The sequence below is a fragment of the Anneissia japonica genome, unplaced genomic scaffold (assembly GCF_011630105.1).
Source record: "Anneissia japonica isolate Jap-2015-1 unplaced genomic scaffold, ASM1163010v1 scaffold1829_len478734_cov173, whole genome shotgun sequence".
Classification (NCBI taxonomy): domain Eukaryota; kingdom Metazoa; phylum Echinodermata; class Crinoidea; order Comatulida; family Comatulidae; genus Anneissia; species Anneissia japonica.
The window spans coordinates 5700-15681 of record NW_022717183.1 but is presented as its reverse complement, the minus strand read 5'-3'; the positions used below and the strand labels follow the sequence as shown (position 1 = coordinate 15681).

Genomic DNA, 9982 nt, shown 5'->3' with positions numbered 1-9982 from the left:
ATTATATATAGGCCTATGTATATAATATCTTTTTCTTACCTTGACCCCCCGCAATGTATTTAACACCGATCCACTGGCCCGGAATCATTGAGCTATGATGATAAACGTGTAAGAACGTGACCTGACTATTTTTCTTGCGTAGAATGAAGAAAACCGTATCCAATAATTCAATCACTTTGGAGAAGAAAATTACCACCAGCAAACACTCGCCATCTGCGTCGGGGGAATAAGAGACTGTTTCATTTTATAAAGCTAAAAAAAATGTCTTGCCCAAACTCAGTGTCAATGGCCATGGACCGCTCAGGAGCGTCAAGCAACAATATCCAAAGGGGGCGGGGGGCTTCAAAACAGGGTCGGTTGGTCATGGCTAACCACCTCCATCCCTTTATGGGTAAAATGAACTAATTGATGGTTAAGGTATAAAATTATTTGATTACTCTATACAGGTGGCTTGAAAATATTTCGAGGCCAACAAATCCCATCATAGAGTTTCGATTTCTATGCAAATCACTTACCCGCATAGCAAGAGGAGAGGTAGAATAATCCACTGGCTGACACTTGTAGCTGTAGTTACTGATAATAGATGTGATAAGGAACTGTAGAAATTAAAAGTTTAATAGGTCCAAAATTAGCCTAAAGCTGTAATCATACCGAATACGAATTTTCGGATCGGAGGGCGTACCGAACCGGTCAGAAAATAAAATCAGTGTGTAAGAATAAGGACGCTGGCGTTAAGCCCATCGGAAAAGCGGTCCGCTGTGTATGCAGCTTAATTCAACTTGTTTTACTCCCAAATTACCTTTTTTTAACAAGCAAGATGAATCTGTGTATGATGTTTTTTTAACACCCAATTCACCAGATAAATATTACATGGATGGGACGCATGCATGTTACACGGGCTTAACAAGATATTACGGATCGTTCACACGAGCGAATTCAAACTAAAAGTCGGTAGGCCTATAATTATAAGAAGATTGACACACAGAAAGGTAAAAAAAAGGAGAGTAGGCCGACAGTGGCCATGTAGTGATGCACACAGATGCGTGTGGTTTGTTTTTGTTTGTTTTTGTTTTTTTTGTTTTTTGTTTTTAATTACTGTATCCTTTGCTCAATAAAACAAAAATACATGAAATAAATTGTACATCAGTACCATTGGAACTTATCCAGAACAAAGCAAAACAATTACCACCCTCTCTCCCTCCCCCCCCCCCCCCCCCCCCCTCTCTCTCTCTCTCTCTCTCTTTTTGTACCAGCATTTTTTTCCCTGGGGAATTCGTCCTGCCTGGAAAGCGCGGAGTTCACCTGCAGATAGGGACCCAAATTCATGGACACCGATCCCTTTGACACAGGCGTAAGTATTTTGAGTAAAATACTCCTCGGAAAGAAATTTTAAAAATGTATTATTTTTATATCCTTAATTCTAATAAACTTACCTCTTTAAACATATAAATAGATAAAATCACGAGCATAACGTTGTATAAAAATATAATGGATCTTATACTATATGGCTTTCTATCCTTCATGAACATTGGCCCAAAACCTACAAATAAGTCGTAGACTACGTAACAGCCAAGTGCAGGCCAAGGTGTTGCCATCAAAAACCAATCTCCGACCCTGTCATCTGAAACAGAATCAAACGAAGTACGGTATTGTACATTAAATGTATATGTAGAATACGTTTTCCACAACTAATGGCGTTAGGATTTTAATCTGGTTAGACTTAACATGGAATTAGAAGGTAAGCAACCACCCGGAAGCTACACAGCTCCAATCCATCAGCATTGCAGGATTTGAACCCACGACCCTGGGATTGGAAGGCAAGCATCTTCGACTAAGTTACAGCTCCATCCAATCAACATTGAATATGAACTCAGGGCAAGGAATTAAAAAAAAGAATCTCAACCATCAAACTGGTGAATCCAGGATTTAAACATGTTCCTTATCCCGTCGAACTCCCAATGGTTATTCGAGCAGACTCCCATCAAAACCCGGTGTGACCAAACCGGGGTCTTCAACACAACAGGTAGGCCTAAAACCGCTCAGCTCTGGACAAACCAGGGACTTGTTATAGTGATAACAACTCCCTGTGACAAACAGACAAGTTGCTCTATGCATAAGCTATTATAAGGCTTAGCATATTGATGCATTAGCTGAAGTCAAGGGTATTGCAATAGCGCGCGTCGGTGTGGTGGTGGTGGGGGTGTGTGTGGGTGTGCGTGTGTCCTTCCAGGCGCATAACTCAAGAACTACTGGACCGATTTACTTCAGATGTTCACATACTCACAATGTTCCACTGTGTTCAAATATAATGAAGTGTAGTTTGGTTATTATGGTCAACTTTCCTGAGTGTAATCCTCCAAACACCTCACAACTAAAAACAACTAGGTTCTCTAATCCCCACAAGAGATTATTACTCACCTCCAGACTCTATCATCCAGTTGTAGAATCTGTTTATCCTTCCTAAAGCGTCGTAGTGGCCATAGTAGTAATCATAGTAGTAATAATAGTAGGTTGATAATGAAAGCGCCATGTTGAATCCTTGTCAGAACCCCTTCAAAATCAATAATCAAAATGGATACAATGATAGGCCTACATGAGATAGAAAGAACTACTTATTCTTAGGAAACGAGTATATTATCACCCGTAAATATTCGGATAAGCGCCGCGGCGCTTACAACATTTTTGGAGGCTTCAGTGCGGCGCTTATTCGAGAGCTAGCTGCGCTTATTAAATAAATATTGGCGTTGCGCTTTCCATGCCCATTCATGTTACCTATCTTACGTATCCCGAATTGCGGTAGGCCAAGGCCCTATATAATCGTAAATAGACTTTTATAAAGATATGCTTGTGTCTTCATTGTGTTATTTATTCATTTGAACAAACCCTTGTTAATTACACGCAGGGTATATACTGTATGTACACTCGAATATTTTATCAAGAGAGGCGTTTATTCGAGGATTTATTACGTTAAATAATAAAAAGATCAAAAGTTAAGCTTTTGGAGAACTTCGTTGAGTCTGTTTTTCGTTTAAAGTGCACTATTCCGGGTGCTAACACTTCTCCTTGAGCAGAGGCGGATCCAGAATTGTTTAAACGGGGAGGGGGATTTTCAGAATAGTAAGTGAGTAGCGCTAATTTCAGTGCATAATATTGATAGGCCTATGCATTGAAACTTTAAAATTTAGTGGCAAAACGGGGGAGTACGTGCCCCTCCCATAGGCGTAGATCCCGGGGGGATGGGGATATATCCCCAATATTTGACAAGGGGTGGGATGGTCCATTGTATCATCCCCCCCCCCAATATTTTGACTATGTATGGGATAAAATGGAGCTTTACACACTTCAAAAGATTGTCACAGAACTAATTTGCACAGTATTATGTGCTTACAAAGACGAAAATTAGCATAATGTATTAATGTTGATAACAAAATTATTTTACCTGGTACCAATCTAAGCTCTTCTTCCTTAGATGTTAGATGTGCTTGCAAAGAGAGCCACATTTTACACTGAAGGGTGTGTACGACATCAGTAATGTTATGTCAATTCCAAGAATGTTTAAGGTTATATCGGTTGATGAGGAATTTATTGATTAGGCCTATAATAGCAAATTGCATCAATTTATTTTGCAAAAACAAGGTTTCCAGCTTCAGAGGGGAGTACATCCCCTGTCCGCACAAGGGCACATATTGGCGCTAAAACCAGGCGCGTAACAGGGGTCTTGGGAGTGGGTAAAAATTTAAAAAATAATTTTTTAAATTTTTTATTTCAACCATCTTTAAAGAGGGTAACCCTTCTAGTTTAGCCCAGTAGGTTAACTTATATTCAGGGGCCCTCTTTAATAAAATTAAAGAACAGTACAAACAACATCATTACAATATAATAATAATAATAATAATAACAATAACAACAACAACAACAACAGCAACAGCAGCAGCAGCAACTACCAACTAACAACTAACAACAACCAACTACCAACTAACAACAACCAACTACCAACTAATAACAACAACAACCAACTACCAACTAACAACAACAACCAACTACCAACTAACAACAACAACAACCAACTACCAACTAACAACAACAACAACCAACTACCAACTAACAACAACAACAACCAACTACCAAGTAACAACAACCAACTACCAACTAACAACTAACAACAACCAACTACCAACTAACAACAACCAACTACCAACTAATAACAACAACAACCAACTACCAACTAACAACAACAACCAACTACCAACTAAACCAACTACCAACTAACAACAACAACAACCAACTACCAACTAACAACAACAACAACCAACTACCAACTAACAACAACAACAACCAACTACCAAGTAACAACAACCAACTACCAACTAACAACAACAACAACCAACTACCAACTAACAACAACAACAACCAGCTACCAACTAACAACAACAACAACCAACTACCAACTAACAACAACCAACTAACAACAACAACAACCAACTACCAACAACAACTACCAACTACCAACAACAACTACCAACATTATTATTATTATTATTATTAATAATAATTAATAATAATTAATAATAATTAATAATAATTAATAATAATTAATAATAATTAATAAATAATAATTAATAAATAATAATTAATAATAATTAATAATAGTTAATAATAATAATAATAATAATAATAATAATTAATAATAATTAATAATAATTAATAATAATGATGACACTCCTACACACCTGTCTCTTATACACATCTAGATGTGTATAAGAGACCTGGATAGGCGCCTGCCTGGTGAGTGAGTAGGCTGCCCCATTCCACACTCACTTCCTGCAACTGATATACCAGGGATTGGAGTAAAGGCACACAAGTGAATCCTTTAAGCTCTCTCCACACCATAAAATTTTGTGTGACAAATTTGTGTGATGTCACATTACAACCAAAAATATGGGCATATCATATTTTGTCACATAAAATGTGATGGTTAACTCTTCAATCTTCATCTAACTTTCTTACAAATTTGAAATCCTTCCAGTTTGTTGGTATAAAAAATGAACTCATTACTGAATCATTACTGAAGATTCCTGATTCTTATAAAAATTATTAAGAAAACCACTTCAGAAACATAAATGTGATGATAACTACGGTACCATCCCATATAAAATTATTTTTTTGTTTCTAAATGATGAAAGATGCGTGGCCTCGAAACCTAACTGAAATAAATCTTCATAAATCTTATCTAACCTGCTTACAAACAAACCTCGTGTATACTGAATGACAATCATAATGACATTTTTTCTTCTTTTTTTTATATCGGTGAAGCGGTCGCTTTCGTTCAGTCAGACTCATCTGCAAATACTATCATCCATTCTATTATTCACATTCTCATTTTTCAGCTTGGCATTTACTGATGTTCTTCTAAGTTGGATCATGGAGGAACTAATTTAGACTAATTCCTCCATGGCTGGATTCATGTATTTCTTCCCGTAAAGCAAGTGTATGAGTGCCATGAGTGAAACAGCAAAGAAGTGCTTGGTCCACATGCGTTGTCCTTAAATTTCAGCTGTTGCAGTTTTTGTTTTGCAATCTTAGAAGTTACGTTTTCATTTGCGGAAGAAATTCAAATAATTCGCTCCAGTTAAACAATCAAATCCTACTTCAACAATTGAAAATATTCAAAAGTTTATCATTGACATTTAAAAAATGATTAATCAGCAAAATTCAGAAACATGATCGCCTTATAAGACTGAATTTATTGTTTCCATCCTAAATTCCGACTAAAGCTACGATCTATATATCTCTTTGTATTGATGACATCGTCATTAAATCTGGTCTCATTCAAGGTTTTGTTGTTATCCACGATGAATGTATTACGTGTAATCCTCGCATTTCAGTGGTCTGTAAGCCTAAATATTCCTTTTCTCTTTTTTTCATCATTCATCAATGGCAAAGCCTATATTTAATTCCATGAAATTTTGGCCTTAACGGCCCAACAAGACATGTTTCGGCAGTGCTTCTATCCATCATCAGTTATCGTATTGCCCGCAGGCCATAATTAGTATAAATATTCCTTTTTATACCTTGTGTAGAATATGTAAGTTTCACCCAACCAGTGGCGTATCAATGAGAATTGAAAAGTGGGTGTCTCAATGATTGAGTGAGAGGGCGTTAGCTCGAAAAATAAGATGGTGTGAGATACTTTTTATACTTCATCGTATTTTTTTTTTTGTTTTTTTGTTTTTTTGTTTTGTTTTGAACATCTTCAATGTAGGGCGACTAAAGGGGTGGGGGCGTGCGCTCCCGTGCAGGCGCATCCCATGGACACGCCACCCCGTCCAATTACATTGAAACGCGGGTTCATACGAAAACGGTATGAATACTGTTTTCTGATATTCAGGTATAGCACCTTCTGTTCTTTACTAGTCGTGGTCATTGAAACGTAAAAGATAATATATAGAACAATTGTCGACCTTCTTACAGTGAAGTAAATCTAAAAAGGTACTCATGAAATATGATCATTACCGTACATGTTATGTGGACAATGTAGTTGAACAAACGGTGCGTGCCGACATTTTAGTTGCTTTAGAAATGTTTTCAAAAAGTATTTCATGTATTTCTTCCCGTAAAGCAAGTGTATGAGTGCCATGAGTGAAACAGCAAAGAAGTGCGTATCCAGGGTGGGGGGGGGGAGCGGAAACACATGCCTACTTAAATACCTGAATGAAGAAAATTTAGAGACTTGAATAAGTTCAAAGGAATACGAATCTGTTCATGGCTTCTTGTTATTACAAAAGTTTTAAAAGCAGATCAGGAATGGATTAATGATCCCGGACGATACAGAACGAAATGATGACACTCCTACACACACTTCTCATAGGCCTACTTCTCTTGTTGATGCATATTGTAGTTATATTTACAATACAAAAAAATAGGCACCTATACTATCTAGGCACAATTTCACTCACTAAGGTTGTGACTACATTTCTAGGGGCGAGTTTATATTAGCAAAAACATCCGGCAAGCAGACGCTGCGAAAACTTAATTCCTACTGTTTATACAAGGGAATATAAGCAGCCTTCCCGGCTGCTTATCTATAATTACGATGATAAACACTGGTTAGCTTATAGTAGGTGAATCTAATGGTAAGTAAATTCCTAATCTTCACATAATTTAGGAGTGAAACAGAATATATAAATAATTGAATTAATTTACCGTATTTATGAATGAGACTGATGCCAAATGGTGAATTGGCTTAATTAGCCCTGTTTTATCCTCAAGTAACTTTTTAAACCAATAGGTTGATCGATTGAATAACAAAACACTTCCAGATAATCAGGAAAAAGGTGCTCCGATACTTGCTACCGGTAGTACGACATAATCTCCCATGAATGTTCAGGGGTAGGCTTCAGTGTCTGCACAGCATGCTTGAGCAATCTTGTCTGATCCTCCTTATTATGTTGAAATTCGCACTTATATTAGAAGTATTCAATTCACCAAACTGTATTATTGTATTATATTAGAAATGACTGCTATCTTTGAATATATTAAATACATTTATTTTGTTGAGAAGTGGGGTTTTTTTTGGGTGCTTATTAGAGGCGTTTATTCGAAGAAGGCGTTTATATTATTCTCTTTTTTGTGTAAAATGGTCACGTATATATTAAAACGCCCATTAATTTCACTTTAAATGTAGAACTACAACATATAATTACTGTCAAAATATGTTATTGTGTGACCATAAAGAAAATAATCACCAGATTAGAAAAAAAATGCAATTCTACTGGAGTAAAACATTCATATAATGTATTGAGAATGATGTTGCTGTGCTTCCAGTAGATTTAGCCATTTAGAGGATGGGAGTTTATTCTAGGAAATAATAAACGCCCCGGGCCGTGGCGATTATTCGAGGGAGGGGTCTATTCAAAATGAGACCCTCGAGGGGAGTTTATTGAAAGCGGAGCGTTTATTCGAATACTCTAAATATGGTAAGTCAGTTGAGTCTATTGCAATTTATTGAAGATATACTTAATCAAATAATGACAAAACAAACATACAACCATCACAGGCCAAGTACATAGGCCAGCAGTTTCTTTCTTTTTTTAAGTTTCATTTATGTTTCTTTTCAGTTTATTCAGAAAAAAAGTAATGTATTCTCCGGTAGATGAAATGCGCACCGTCGAGTTTCGGCATTGGTCACGCATCGTCAGGAATTCCTGGCAATGGCGTGAACGGTGTCAAGCGCGGTGGCGTGCGTTTCATTTCTTGGGATGGGTATTATATTTTTTTTCTCGTTATTAGTTAAGTAACAAATTCAAAATACTGATAATGTAATTATTAGACAGTATATTAGTTAAGTAAGAAATGTCTATAGCAAGACAAATGTACATATGTTATTATCTTATATTGTGAATTGTCGTTGCACATCTCTTTAGCGATTGTGCCTCTGTTGCACAAGAGAAACAATAAAGTTATTATTAATATAGGACCCCACAATTGAAGCTTGCTTACAGTGGTTTTTATTTAGTCTATTTTTATTTAAAATTTATTGTGTTTATATGTATATAATCTGTTTTGTTTCGTGAAATAAAATATACTTTGATACATTGATACTTATTATTATTGGCCCCGGGGAAACCTGGGCGTAACAGAACACCATCGAGCGTATTCCAACCAATAAAGCAGGAAATGACAAAAATAATAAGGACAATGACAAAAATTTAATTTAAAATTATCAAATTGTATTTAAAATTTATCAAATTTTATTTCTCAGACAACAAATAACTGCACCTTAAACCAGAAATCAAAAGATAATACAAAATAAAAATAAACTTAAAACTTAAACTTTTCTTATCTTTTTCGCAGCAATAAAATGTTAATATTTAAATATTGTTCTCTTTTGAATCATATATTTGTAAATCAAGTATTTAACAGAAAGATATTATGTCTAAATCATATTCATATTTATTTTTAATATCACTTCCAGTACTGTTTTTTAATTGAAGCACTAAACTTCTATTATTGCTTTCTTTGGATTCTGAAATGAGTGCAGCATAAACTGTAAATTCTATGGCTACATTATTTGGTTGATATGTTCATGCAGCTCATACAACAATATCAAACATACATTATATTTCTATTAACAGATACAGCATGAATCTCTCAGCACTATCAAATTTCATGTGACAAATTTGTGTGATGCACCCATATATGGTATTTCTATAAATAGATACAGCATGAAGCCCTGTCCACACTATCAAATTTCATGTGACAAATTTGTGTGATGCTCCCATATATGGTATTTCTATAAATAGATACAACATGAAGCCCTGTCCACACTATCAAATTTCATGTGACAAATTTGTGTGATCCTCCCATATATGGTATTTCTATAAATAGATACAGCATGAAGCCCTGTCCACACTATCAAATTCCATGTGACAAATTTGTGTGATGCTCCCATATATGGTATTTCTATAAATAGATACAGCATGAAGCTGTCCACACTATCAAATTCCATGTGACAAATTTGTGTGATGCTCCCATATATGGTATTTCTATAAATAGATACAGCATGAAGCTGTCCACACTATCAAATTTCATGTGACAAATTTGTGTGATGCTCCCATATATGGGCATGATGATGCCATACACCCAAATATGAATATATGACATTTATTTGTCAGATAAAATTTGATAGTATGGACAGAGCTTAATTCAACACAAAATCACAGCAGTGATGGAATGTTTTGGAATATATGTCATAATCAGGGGCTGATCCAGAGATGTCTGCAAGGGGGAGGGTAGGGAATGGGTGTACAATTGAGAGACAACACTACCCTAGGGGAGCATTCCTCCAGGAAATTTTCGTTTTCTAGATGCCCAAAAGTAACCCCTGAGGCGTTTTGGGTGATCAATAATTTATTTTCTTTTTTTTTACTTTCAAAAAGGAAACCGGGGTCGGCCCCCCCCCCCCCCCCCCCCCCCCCACCCC

The 9982-nt window shown here is 36.1% G+C and overlaps 1 protein-coding gene and 1 pseudogene across 1 annotated transcript in view; both read right to left on the bottom strand.

Annotated features, from left to right (window-relative positions):
- LOC117110136 overlaps window positions 1-7311 on the bottom strand; it is a 9669-nt pseudogene extending 2358 nt beyond the window's left edge.
- Window positions 1-9982, bottom strand: part of LOC117110137 (elongation of very long chain fatty acids protein 4-like) — a gene marked incomplete at its 5' end in the record, with an annotated part of 22723 nt that overhangs the window by 7653 nt on the left and 5088 nt on the right. The window contains 1 exon segment of the mRNA XM_033252745.1: window positions 1430-1433.